We start from the raw sequence: 14853 nt of genomic DNA, 5'->3' as shown, positions 1-14853 counted from the left end.
GCATCGATCAACACGCGACGCTCGCAAATGAATGCGTGCGGGAAATGCACGGGTATAACAATCACCATATTGCAGGAGATAATAATCTACGACGATAAAAAGCGTTCAATAGTATATACAATACCGATTCTGCGACAGTGCGTTTGAGGTTATGGGCGTTTTTTGACAGTTGACCGACCGGTAAAATAGCGAACTGCTCCGAAGGTCGCGCGTAAACAATAACGGCGTAAATTTGCGAATTATAATCGCTACGTCGAATTTGCCGAACGAAAGTCTCAGATTTGTAAAAATCGATTAAATTTTACCTCACGTTTATTACGCGACAATGCTTGAGTGAAAAAAAACGGTAACGGCTTTCAAACGAAGTAACGAAACAATTGAATCTGCATTAAAAACGGTTTTAAAAATCAGTACAGCGACCAGGTTTTCGAATCGTAAATTATTTTTCCGTGAAATTACAATGTAAAATTGCGCAGATGAGTTTTTCATCGCAATTGTAATTAATTTTGGAATCGGATTATGAAACTGCAATTATTTTTTGTTTGGTTTTGAACGATTATGTTAAATAATATAATAATAACACCGAAAAAAGGTAGATTTTCAACGTGTTGCAAAATCGACATCTCAATCGCGGCAAAACCTGATTTCAGCACTCTTACTCTGAAATAACAAAATTATAAAATTACGCAACTTTATAATAAATGCAATTTTCAATTCACGACTTTCAAAATAATTACACGTTTTTAAACCGGAGACACGATGAAAATAAAATAATAATAAAAAAAAAAAACAAAAACGACCACAACGAACTAAATGCAATTGTGAAATGTGTACACACGTTTCCTTCAACATACATATGTATAAACGTCTCGTGCAAATATTTACACATTATTACATATAGCACAAACAATTATAAATTGCCGCGTTAAAGAATCAACACAAAAGGGAAGGGGGAAGTTATGCAATGAATTAAATATTTCAAAATGTTCAAATTTTCGGAGACAAAAGTGGGGGGTCAGGATCGCGTGCATTCGAGACTCGTTCGATCGGGCTCTCGTGCGTGAAAAAAAGGCCTCGCCAAGGGCACAGCCCGAGTTGCGGTCATTACCATCGACCGTGGGGGGGAAACGGCAGACGATGGACGATGGACGACGGACGACCAACGACGAAAGTCGGACGACGGCCAGATCTGGACGGGAGGGCGGCTAGGCGCGGCGCGGTGCAACAAGTACGTGCCACGTGCCAGTGCACACCCACCGGGATTCGGGACTCGGGACTCGAGAATCCGAGGATCAAAGAAACCGGGACGCGAGACCGATGCACTATGCGGAGACTCGAACGCGAGCCATGCCCGTTAATCCGAACGTTACGAGTTGAAATTTGAATCGGCGAAAATTTGACAGTGGCGGCCGGGGTGGTGGTGGTGGACGAGCGTCGCGGTCGCTCGTCTTCTCGCCTGGATTGCACAATTGATGAATGAAAAGGGGCGAAGCAGCGTTCGGAGGTGGGGCGGAGGCGTCCGGGGTGAGCGTGCGGGCGACGGAGCTTCCGGGACACGCGGCTACCGTCGATGTCGATACGCAGACAATGCTTGCTCACTATGAATCGAATCGACAAAAGGAACGGGTTCACAGGGAGGGTAGGTTGCACCGAGTGGATGCAAGTGGCACCGCACCCTCTCGCACGCAGACTCGTCGTAAGTGGAGCAAAGGGCGGGGGTGGCAGTGAGGAGCGTGGAGCGTGGAGCGTGGAGCGTGGAGTGTGGAGTGTGGAGTGTGGAGTGTGGCACTCACGTAGATCCAGGTGTGTCTGGTTCGGGCGAGTCCGATTGCGATGTCGCGAAGCCGAAAAGTATCTCACGGAGAGTGAGCTGAGATCGGCGATGGACGATCGGATCAGATCAAATTGGGATCGAGATCGAGATCGTGATCGGTTGCAGTCGCGACACACAAAGAGTGTGAGGTGAAATGATCGAGGCAGCGGCCGGCGACGGCAACCGTTCCGCTCGCCGCGAGTCAATGAACTGTCGGCGCGGCGACGGTAGCGGTGGCGCGCAGCGCGCACAACACCAACACCGACACACTTGCGCCCGCACCCGCTACACCCCCACCACTTCGCCCGTTGCCGTTTTGCGCACTCTTCATCGCTTCGCCCCGAGACGCCATGGACGACTATTCGATATCGATCGTTCGATTCCGTCGATTTGGAACAGATAGCCAAAAATTTATGACTACATTTCAACTAGAGCTACATTTCAACTAAAGTCTTGGCTTTTTTTCCACAGTCGGAGCCACTAAAAATCGAGCAAATTCGATTACTTACTTACTTTTACTTAATATTAAATTTCTAACGTATATTTTTGTAGCAAGAGTGACTCGCCAGTATCCAATGTATGCATATTTGAGACGCAGTGTTTTTATCTAAAAAGCGGGCTGATATTTGATAGATCTGCTGTATCATTGCGTATATTTTATTACTTTTATGTGAAATGCTCATCGATATATACATAATGTGTAGATGCGCCTCCACTCGCCAAAAATATTATGGTTCAAAAGGGGTCCATGCCCTCGCCACGAAAAGGGGGTCAAAGTTGCAAAAAAAAAATGTGTTTGGTTCCAATACTCCCAACACTTTTAACCGTCCGAGCCCCTCAAATCCTCCCCCACGTTTTAAGTCGACAGATTTCTATGAAAGGGCCTATCTATACATTCTAGATCGATGGGAGTGATATAATAAAGTGTAAAACGACAGAATAACTGATTTATTTTAAAGGAGTGTAGGTGTAGGAATTAATATGGGACATGCCAACATGCTTAAACCTGTACCAACATGCAGAATGACAACTCAGTTCCAAATATGTACAAATTTTTATCTATTCCAAGACTTTATATGAAAAATATGTTTGGGTAGAGAGAACACTATATTAGCCATTCTGATATGCAATACATTAATGTCAATTGCCGATATTTAATATATTCCTATCAGTTCTAGTTAGTAATGATCAAGAGCACCCCCAAAGGGAAAAAGAATAGTTTTTTTAAATAAATTACTTTTCAATGATAAACAGATACACGACAATCGTTAGCACGAAAATCACGAATACGGAATATTTGGCACTCGAGTCCTTGTTAGTATGATGGACTTTTCGACTGCCAGATGTGCCGTTATAGAGATTTTAGTGACTTTTGGGCGAGCGCTTTGTGACCAAAAATCATCGAACCCGCATTTAATATTGTGTGCACATCTTTGACAGTAAACAAAAAAAAATTGTTCATTAAAATCTACATCACGTTCTTGTTGACAAAATACATCCATCCAAATATAATATAGAATATCAATATTTTGAACTGTACAAAAGCAGAATACCAAAATGTAAAAAACTCAGCGTTCGCTTGTATCAGGGAATAAGTAATAACACTTAGTCCAATTGCTGGGTTGAGTAAATGTTTTTAGAACCTTCTTTGACACCTAATAATTCTAAATTTGAGCATTTCACATCTGTACTATTCGAGATATCGTAGTTCCGTATTTTAATACATACTCATATAAAAAAGCATCGTTATTTCATTCCATCGATCCACTCTAAGAAAACAAAAAACAACCACCACGGGTTGCTTAAGTGAATAAAACAAACAATAGAAACTATAATAATCCTTTTTATATGTAATGTTTGTCGTATAAAATCAACAGATGAGGAGATAAGTTTAATCGAAAACATTTTATTTTGAATCGTATATGTGCGAGTGGACACTGCGTTTGGTAGTGACGATCAGCGCTGCCAACTTGTGCAATGCGAACACGAACAGATGAACGACGAACCGGCTCGGTAGTCCAGTCAGTAGCGGCCTGTCAGTGAGGCTGGTCGGTTATCGCGCGTGTGTTGCTCGTCAGCAGCTGAAGGCAGTGGAGCGGTGCGCCGACTACGGGCGCTCCGCCCCGCGCCCCCGTCCCCCGCACCCCCACCGCACACGTAAGCTCGCCCCCGTCCCATCCACCCATCCACCCACCCATCGTTCGTACCCCAACGGGACACCTCCAACGGAGAATACCTCAGTGAACCTCGTTCCAGACCACGGCGCCGGCGCCCTTCGTTTTTGTTTTGACATTACTTTTATTTTTGACAGACGAGATGGCCGCCGCCCACTTATTGCGTCAGTTCAGAACGAGGTGTGTCCATGTTTGTGTTCCCGATGTATCGTCCTATCCCTATGCCGGCTCTCCGCCGTTCGAATTCAATTCGATAATAGTGTACTTTGGTCGACCCTCTCATCTCGCCCGGTTCGAACCGACCGATCTGTGACATTTTCATTTATAAAACCGGGCTCGAAACCGGCGATGACCGATTTGACACATCGAACCGGTTCGCCAGGGCGCACGCCCCAAACTCCCCCCTGTTCGCCGGTACTAAATATAAAACAGGCTCCCTACCCTTATTCCAATTCACTTCTATTAAGTTCATTGCGATCAATTCATTCTATTTATATCCAGCCCAGTATTGTACAAATTCGACTGTTATGTTTTCATAATAATAATTAACACAATAAAGATCGCTTTTAATTATAGCCCAACTGTTCGCCTCATAGTAGGGTTGGGTCGCAAAAATTATATTAAAAAAATGTACCGAAAAAGTACGCTTATCATGTAATGTAATTACATTTGAAGTATTCTGGCTATATTTCGTGGCGTGTGATATAATCGTTAACCCATTGGCGCGCCGGTTTAATTTGGATAAGTAATTAGATTGGATGTGATCGATGATCCTTTAATTTCGACGTTCTAATTTTGAATAGGCAATGAATGTACAGTTGCTTCCGTACTAATATTTACTGTTGTGTACACGTTTGAAATTTTTGATTCATTAAATCGACTGTATAATCAACACTTGGTTCATTATGAATAATACGTGTGTGCAATACGTACTGAGTTCTCGTCAAATATTGATCACAATCTGGTGGTGATATTCGTGTATAACAGGGTCAAATCTGTCCGTGTGTGTATTACAATGTAATCAATCATAATATAAACATAATTGGGGAAAAAATTCGATAGTGTGTCGATAAAGTTTTTATATAAAACTAATTTCAACGTTTTTTTTAGGAAATGTTGGAAAATTGTCTTTTCAATTCGAATTACATTTGTGGATAATCTCAGACAGCATTACTCGTACCAATGTACGTACCGCTTACTCATGTTTTTTTATTGTAAATATTAGTTCTTTAGTCTGTCATTATAATAATCTTTGATTTGATGTCGTATTCATATACACGATTATTATTTTCAAGTCACTCGGCAACAGTCAGTCGCCGAATCTAAACGTACATACAAGAAGATGGAGTAAAATCTGTAGGATTTTAATAGCTTGTAAGTTTTTAAATATTTTTAATATTGTTTACTAATATCAAATTAACTTGAAGAAACAAGCCCTTAAGAAAACTTCATCATATTATGTATAAAAGTATGCAAATTTTAGCCCTTTCCACTTTTGAGTGTGTATAGTCGGCAGATAGTCCACTTACATCTTTATTTATATCTATTTAGAAAAGTTTGCTTTTTCATTGTAGATTTACAAAGTTAAAATGACTTATATAGATTAGATATTTGTAGAATGAAACATAGATATCGCGTTAAGTCAATCATGTAAGAACTGCTAAATCGTCAGGTAGATTAGTAGTGGTGTAATAGACTGAAATCATCGAAAATGTGTTTAATGGTACCTTTATATTATCTGTTGTGAAAATTCTCAGCGTTTTCACGTATGAATTGTTTCGAAATTTCATCAGTATTTTGTGAAATGTAAATTTAATGTATGAAACTTGAAATCTGAGGTTGTATATGTAGAATTTAAGTCGGATATTTTGCCTCAAAGTACATATAATACATATGTATATACAGGTGGTTCTTAAGCTTCGATTTTAGACCGAATTGAAAATTTTACTGTATCAGTTGTATACAATCTTCACTGTGCATTTGTCTGAATCAACTCGGTTTAGATTGGCCATGCCAACTTCGGTGCACGCGCACTTAACAACATAGTACTTTTGCACCGACACAGGGGCGTAGCCCCATCGAATCGACACCACTGATATTATATCATTTTGTATGTATTCAACCCGGTTTGTCGTCTCATGTCCTTGATTCGTTTGAAACTACAATTTTGTGGACCTTGGCTTTACATGCTTCAGTCTCGTGTGTGTACAAACGAGAGCTTGTATATTTGCGGATATGAAATAAATGCAATTGAAATTGTAAATGTTCATTGAGTTTGTGCTCGAGACAACCACACCCAAGTATGGGTTGTAGTGTGCGTATTCACTCGTTCGCTTTGTCTTGCATCAACAATGTGATAATTTAATTAATGTATGCGTTTCATTCTTAAATTGACCTCAAAAGGGTTGACGTCGCATATAACCACTAGTGGCTATTTTCGTTCTGGATTCTTTGAAGTCTAAAAACGTCTTGTTTGTTGACATTGTCCGATTACGAAGGATTAAATCCTCCGACTGTTTAAGTTCGGAGATATTATACAACTTAATCTCTTAAGAGGATGTTGATATCGTTTATTTGATTTGTGTTAACGTATTTTTGATACTTGGTCGACAGATTGCGATTAATAATAGACGACCCGTACGGTTCTGATCCTATCGCTACTTGACCCATAAAAGAAGGGAATTTTCGCAATGACTGGTCTGATATAATCAACCCTTTGCACTCTGATTTCGTTCAAGTTGAGATATTTCTAATTAGAGAGATTTTAGAATTTAATTTTCAATTAAAAAATGAAAATTATTTTTTACTACACCATAGGTGATTTACCGGTAATTCGAGTTTTTTTTTACCAATTACCGGATCACAAAAATAAACTAGTCGTTTTTACCAAATATATATAACCAATCGCCAGTAAACAATTTTTTTTTTGATATACTAAGATATATTTCCCAAAAAAGGAAATGAGTTATTTAGAAATTTATATTTTAAAGGACTCAAAAATAATTATTTTTTTATTCATCGTATAAAAAAATAACAGCGAAGAAAACAGTAGAATTAGTAGCCTTTTCCGTTTTATTACATTTCATCAAAAAAGTTATTTTCTTTCTCACATCTACTTAATTATTATTTTCTTCTGGGTAGGTTCCTTTCCCAAACTGACTTTTATTTCTTATTGCCAACTGAAACCTTTTGTTTACTGATACCGTGAACCGTGATAACGTGCTTTTTCCAGGAATCAGGGTGGTTTGGCTCTATTTACAAAGCTAGAGTACAAAAAAAAGGTTGGGCGAACCTTACAACAATTGAATAATAGCATTTACAACAATTGAATAATAAACGGCGCGCTGTGGATCCGGCCACTACTGATAACTAGAGGTAGGATAACCAAGGTGCCGTGTATTGTTCAAATGTTGTAAATGCATTGTTAAAGGTTTGCCGAACCTTTTTTACATGGGATTTACAACAATTGAACAATGAGCGGCACCTTGGCTATCCTACCTCTACTGATAACACACATTCAGTCGTAGACGGAACTACTGCAATATCATCATCGGAATCAGAAACTGATAGATTTACTACATCTACCCTGTAAATCTGTTCTACATATAACTTCTACTATTATTTTCATTATTGTATATTTTTTTTCCTAGATGAAGCACTGGGTCGGACCAGTGTTGTCTGAACATAAATAAAGGAGAGGAATGCAATAAAGCGCAGCGAATATATTTTGTTGATTTACTGGTAATAAAATACCCAGCTATTGTTTTGGGCCATTAACCGATTTATCGGTAATGGACTCCCTAGTACACAGTATTGATGTTGTACTTACATATATACGGAACAACAATGTTTCTATTGATATTATCAATATTTAAATACATCTGTATTTCGGCTATATGAATTTGTACACGAATTTATGGTGGGTTCAAAACATTAGAAAAATTAAATGTAATTTTAAAGCATTGGGTGAAAAATGATTGTTTACGAAAGACCGCATGCGGTTTCGGAGCCAATTTTTAGCCACTAATTTCTGAGCCACCCTCTACTTGTGCAGGTATTCCGAAATTGATATGTTGCAATCTTACGAAGGCAATTAACTTTTCTGGGAATACTAGTGCCCATGATTAGATTAGCAGGTCATTCCGGAAATTATGATTAAAATATGGAATATTTACATGCTAAAAATCAATTGTATAAATGTTGGTAAAATCAAGGACACCTTAAGAGTGCAGAGGGTTAAACCTTACGTATTGTGAAAGATTTAGAACGAGATTAGAACTGCGATTATTCCGGCAATTTTAAAACCTTGAGAGCTTTACTATATATAATATGTAGGTACGTGTGCTTGAAGTATTTTCACTATAATATTGTAGTATGTACTTAATGACTCGGTAGATTGTCAAGGGTATGTGCTCAATGAAGACCAGAGCTATTTTTTTTTATTTTCGACAATTACCTATACCGCACACATATTATTCACACGCGAACTTGATTACATATATATATATAATACCGTGCAATATAAGTATTAGCAATTTTGTAAGTTGTCAAATAGTGTGACGTGTCATCTCTTGGTTAAATCGATATGCGTGCCCCGTCACGTTATATTTCAACGTATTTCATGCACGACATATCTGAAGAGTAGGCATGTGGGATGTTCAATAAGAAAGCTCTTCATGAAGTATTTATTTGCCGTAGTTAAACAATCCTTCAACCTGTATGTGGTCTCTCCAAATTCGAAAATATCGTTTGGCTGTTCAACCGTGTGTTAGATTATACCTAACCCTCGTGTCCCAGATACGGAGCTTAGTTTGCTGAAACCAGAACAGATTGCGCTGAGCGAGGGGAATGTAATACAAATATTCTCGTCGCCACATTTTTTTCATTTACATTTACAGCCATTCACCATCCACTGCTGGATGAAGGTCTCTCCAATAAGCTTCCGTCGTCTCTGTTTGCGCAACTCTCCTCCATCTCACCTCATATTTTTTCTAATTCTATCCATCCAACTTCCTTGCGGCCTGTCTTTCACCATTTTACATTCTCTCGGGTACCATTCCAGCACTTCATCTGCCAAATTTTCGTCCATTCTTCTAGCTACATGACTTGCCCATTGCCATTTCAATCTCTTCACTCTCTCCACCACATCAACTACCCTTGTTATACTATCGATTCAAAATATACGTTCACTTTATCTACATACATATGTATGTATGTACGTAATAACAATAGATGAAGTTTTGTGATCATGCGAAAATTTGAAATCGAGATTTTGACTGATTCGAACTCAGAATCGATCACTGATCACGTATTCATGGTCTGGAAAAAATGTGTTTTGGAGATTTTTTTAACAATGTTAGTCCTATCGAACTGAAAGTATCAGTCACTGAAGTTAGTCTTATCGATACGACGTAATTTTTAGGTTGACCGGAAGTGGTACCTCCTATTATTTGTAGATGTCCTCTTTTTTAAGTTTTTGGATCCAATTATCTCGTAAGTTTCTCAACGGATAAGACTTAAATTATTTTACATGTAATAGAAATGATAAATTCCATACACTAATATTTTTTAAATATTTTTACCTCAACTGGAATTTTTACCTCAACTCAACTTTTACTCGAGAGAATCGAAGTTTTTATGTTTTTCTCAGAAACCTTTCAGTATATTAAATTGAAATTTCGGTAGTTAATATATAACAGTACAATTCAAATATGTACGTACATATGTATATAAAAATTCAGAAAGAGATTCATTTCATATAATTTATTTAGAAAGCAAATTAAATTGGCTGGGCCAGGTTCTACGAATGCATCATAAAGGCTTACAAAGATAATTTTGAAGAAATCAGATGAAGAAAACAGTAAATAGTATAAGGAGACGAAAAATAGCGGATACCAAATTTAAAAATGGTTAATTTGAAATGATAATTTCAATTTTAGCCGATCATTTAAAGATAACCGGTTATTGAACACCCTGGTAAAATTCTTCAGTCAATAATTTCGTAGCGGTCATTGAGATAGATTGATTTGTTATCAAAATCCTCGGCTGCGACACTACGTGCTACTAATATCTGCTAGGAAGTTGTCGCATCACGTTTTCCGGATAAATTCCATTTCCTTGAACTGCCTCGACTTCGATTCGTCATTATCAAAGATTGTCAACCGTGAATCACCGCTGTGTTATCGTATTTCTTTTTAGGTGGAAGTCCTCTCCATGGCACAATTCTTTTTTCGTCTGAGTGAATCAGGAATACTTACGAAGTTCCTGGAAGCTCATCTTCTTTGAGCAAGTTGAATAGTATGTATGTTCGTAGGATGAAAGACACTGGCTATTGATTCTGAAAATGAGTGTTTTAGCATTTTACTATGTATTATATTGTTATGGAATGGCTAATTTTTCATTAGAATTCTTATCTTATTTTACCGTGTATGGTATATCATTTATAGCATAGCCTCGTTATCGTTTTTACACGTAATGTATGTATGTATGTATTCATGTTAAATTTTTAACGATCAATACTTTTCCGTTTCCACAGGCCGCAAGAGTAGTAGCTATTCTTTGCTGCTTCAGCTGATGCATCTTGACGTAAATTAATGATGATATTATTGCCTTCTTTTGTCGAATTTAAAAAAGAAACGGATTTTTAAGTTGTAAGCTGTTATTAGTTTAGCAGATTAACTTATAGTTTCCAGGAGTTTTTTTGTTTGTGCAGATTAATTGACTCAAAGATTTTATCATACATATTTATTTTCATCTAAAAAAATTCAACTTATTAACAGTTTTGTCTAGGTGAAGTAATGATATTTAAAAACCTGTTTCTTAATAATGTAAAAAAACTCGCTGTTTTTGCATATTAGAATGACTTAAAAATATTAAATGGACTATAGATGTACAGTATTTTTATCTCACTAAGGCTCCTTTCTGTTGGACAAATTCTAAGACTAGACTAGTGTCCAATGATTTTAAAATATATAATATATTCGGTACTTTAATCCAGTCTTTTCAAGGGGCGAAATTACGCATTTTTTACCATTGCACTAAGCAGTATAGTATAAAACAGGAAAAGGAAAATTAAAAAAACAACATTTTTTGGAAATTAGCTCTTGGTATTCGGCTCAGTATAGGCTTCGAATATTTACAATTGAGGAAAACAGATAACTCTATTGTAAATTACGCACACATTTAGATAAAATTTTAAGCGTTAACTTAGTACTTACTTCATATACAATACATACATACCAAATACCAAATAATTGGTTTTATTTATTGTATCAGGTATAATCATATCTATATAAGTGTGTATGTGCCTTATTCACGATTTTATCTTATCGAATGGCACTATTTATACACCTCTCAACCTGTCACCCAAGTCAGTTTACCCTTTTTTTTCATTTCCATTGTGATGTAATATGTATGTAGATATGTACATATGTGTGGATTGGTTGTGCCGCACTCAATACTCCAAATAAGTCAATATGTATATGTACATATAACTTATCATGATGTATGAGGTGTGAGCTTTACACCGGTAAGATCCTGAACCGATAATATCGATAGGGCAAACATGCACTTGACAAAGTTTTGTTTTTGTTTTTTTTTTGTTTGGCAATTTATGTCGGATGCAATGCCCAAGCGTTTTCGTTTACATCGGATTATATCGAGCTGGTTTTTTCTTGGCTTTGCTCTGATAAACATCAGCCAAAAAGAGACGATAAGTACGGCGATGCACGATTGTGTATTTTGTAGGTCTCTTTTCTTCACCTACGTGCGGTTTTTCTACTACTTTCGTTTTGCTCGTTTTTGTAACGGAAGGACTTTAGTTCGAACTCAATTAGTCCAGCATCGGCTGCTATTTACATACATATACATATATATTCGTGTCATATTTTCTTTTTTGTTTCTGTTGCGACTTTTTCTGCAGTGAAAAATGCCACTCATCGACTCGACGAAACGTATAGAGATGAATTTATGTGTGCCACTGGCTATAGTTCAAGTTTTTCTAATTCGAACTGCGGAGAGAATGAAGCAGGAAAAATATCACACTAATAATAGAGTTAGTTGTCTCTTTGCGCAATCTTCTTAACATTTACAAATTTAGTTCCAATACTGTTTTTCTTATCTTGCTAACTTAAATTGTTAACGTCGCTAATGCAATGACCGATTATGATTGTAGAGTTTCGTACTTCTATTCAGCTCAGTAGTTCGTAACTTATGATAAAATCATACATTTTCGTCATTGGTATTATTAACAATTTGTTTAAATTTTATGATTTTTTTTTTACATATCCATTTGCCTTTGGGTACGATTTAACGGTACATTTAAAAAATAGCTTTGCTCTTTAGAACGAATCATTTGAGCATTAGAATAAAAGAAATTGCGCATTAAATAAATATATTTCTGTTAAATAAAAAATGTTACATTGAACAATGTTTTATTTGTGTATGAAATAAAAAAAATATTTTGATCATTTAAAAATGAAAAAGTGCGCAGTTAAAAGTAGACTTGGAAAAATCCCATGATTTCAACTACAAAATTTTGCAGTTTAATTCATTAATACTTAACTTGCTAATTATTAAGATTAAACACCTTATACAAAGTGGGTCAACTTAGACAATTACCGGTTGAGACATTGCCGATCCTATTGGCGAGATCTTTAATGCTCAGCGTTAATGCGAATTTCATTCATTTTTGGTTGCATTATTTTTTTCTATTGTTAAAGTAACTTAAAATTCTGACCTAATTAAAACACTGGATTTGTAATTTTTCAAATGAAAGAATTTTTTAATTTTGTATTTATTTATTAGAGATTTTTTTAGTCTTATAGCTTATTTTTGTACAAATATTATGTTAAAGGAATATAAGACTTTTGTGTGTTCTTTTGTTTTATAATCAAATTATAATGTTTTTCTGTTATTATATTTTTAAATAATATAATATTATTTTCCGCACAAATTTTATGAAATGCTTAAGATAAATATGAATTTGTTTTATAAAATGCTCATTTAAATTTTCCCCTTTGCCTTTTATTAAACTTTGAATTTATTCAAAAAATTGTCGCCAATTGTTCATTTTCTAAGAATGAATGAAAGTTGTATAGGTATAATCGATTTGTAATCCAATTTTTTTAGTGGATGTTCATTAAATGGAAAAGGTTATGTAGCACTGTCCTAGTTCGTTTTTCGACCTTCATACAAAGCATTTGTGTTCATGCTGTCGCAATTTCTGTCCGCTTTTCCCTCAACAAAAGTGACATATCCGCTCTCAGAATTAGCATTGTAAAAATAATCTTTAGTGTCACGTAAACCGAGTACAATAGCGACACGATTCCACTTAAAAAGTTGCCTAATTAGAACCATTTTTAAATCAAGTTTGCACATATGCACAATTTTTTAACACTCTTATATTAATACCTAGTTGAATTATACACGTTCATGTATGTAAATAGCCAAACTTTTAGCCTAGTATACACATAATCAACCCCAATCCCCTTCAAATTAATAATAAAAATAATCAACCACACGCTTCGTCGCGGACATTTATAAACACACCCTCGCGTCGGCGCTAACATTTCGGTACTATGCACCGATAGCGTATTTACGACTTGGCCCACTTTTAAGTGTTTTCCACTAATATATTATGACAAGGATTATATGAACCACACACATCTATTAAAATTACTCTACTTTTCATCAGAATTTTACTTAAATTGCATTTTTTTTTGGTACATTTTGTGGCAAAGTGTCAGATTTACCGGTCTACATTCCTCATATTTCACCTCGTTTCTTAGCTCACAAATCACATCCAAATTGTTCCAAATCCGTGTTACAACAACAACCGTTCTGTTCCACACATCTTGCAATTTAATAACCATTTTTTATATAAGGTTTATGCGTAAGCAATTTTGATCTGTTTATTTTTTGAGTCTGATAAATGCAACATAAGCAATAAATATTTACAATACAGCACAGGTGCCATTAATCTACTGAACAGTCTACTATGATTTTCTATATTCCGATTTGGAAATTCAATATAATATAATTACTGTTTGGATGCATTTGTGCAAAAGTGATTCAACTTAACCAGCAGCATAGACATATAATGCTTTCGAATAAAGTGGTTACGAGTTTGATCCCACTGGTTGCTGCTGGCCAGACTTTGGATATGTGACTCCTATCAGAGTTTGCCAATTTATCTGATTTTCATTGAAACGGTTCAATAAAAATTGGCATCCTGTCTTATCCCTCGAAAAATGCGAGTTATTCAGCATCTCGAATTTTCGCTGATTTAAATAAATACTGCAAATTTGTCCATAAATGTCGTGTATAATGTAAAATGCATATTAATAATTATCTATTTATAATTGATAATTCTTATCAGTATAGTACACTATTCGCATTGGAGCGATCTGTAAAATGAGTGTGCATGACTGGTTGAATAAAAAAATTAAATAAAACATACGAGTAGTGAATTTGTATTATATTTTGACTACAAAAGTAATCAATTGTATATTGCTGCATTTTTTCTTACTATATATTATATTAGTGGTGCTACCCGGCTTCGCTCGGTAAATGGAAAGTAAATGAAAACCACGAAAAAAATGTTTATTTGTTTTTTTTTTTTTTTTACCAAATTGATATATATTTGAATCGACAAAAAAAAATTTAACGACCGACCAAATCACAAACGTATTTGACCAATCCAGCCAATCAGAAATGACTTTGACGAGCGCCAATCAGAAACGAATTACAGACCATTTCAGTTTTATATATCAGAAGAATGGTTTTTTCACTCATTTTTTATTGCACAAAAAATATATGTATATATAGAAGTTGTAGTAATCGAAATAATATTACTCATGTGGATTG

General features: G+C 36.0%; 1 protein-coding gene across 5 annotated transcripts in view; it reads left to right on the top strand.

The window, feature by feature from the left end:
- Positions 1-3798: 3798 nt before the first annotated feature.
- Positions 3799-14853, top strand: part of Dmtn (transmembrane and coiled-coil domain 2 protein Dmtn) — a 30977-nt gene continuing 19922 nt past the window's right edge. For 3 of the 5 annotated variants that reach the window (XM_077431778.1, XM_077431777.1, XM_077431776.1), the window contains exon 1: positions 3803-3970. The gene's annotated coding sequence lies outside the window, so the exon portion shown is untranslated. Of the gene's footprint in view, positions 3971-14853 lie in introns of all 5 variants that reach the window. The other 2 variants (XM_077431781.1, XM_077431779.1) reach the window with 2 other exon arrangements.

This window comes from Arctopsyche grandis, chromosome 6, assembly GCF_051622035.1.
Source record: "Arctopsyche grandis isolate Sample6627 chromosome 6, ASM5162203v2, whole genome shotgun sequence".
In the NCBI taxonomy this organism is placed as follows: Eukaryota; Metazoa; Arthropoda; class Insecta; order Trichoptera; family Hydropsychidae; genus Arctopsyche; species Arctopsyche grandis.
This window is presented reverse-complemented; position numbering and strand designations above follow the sequence as displayed.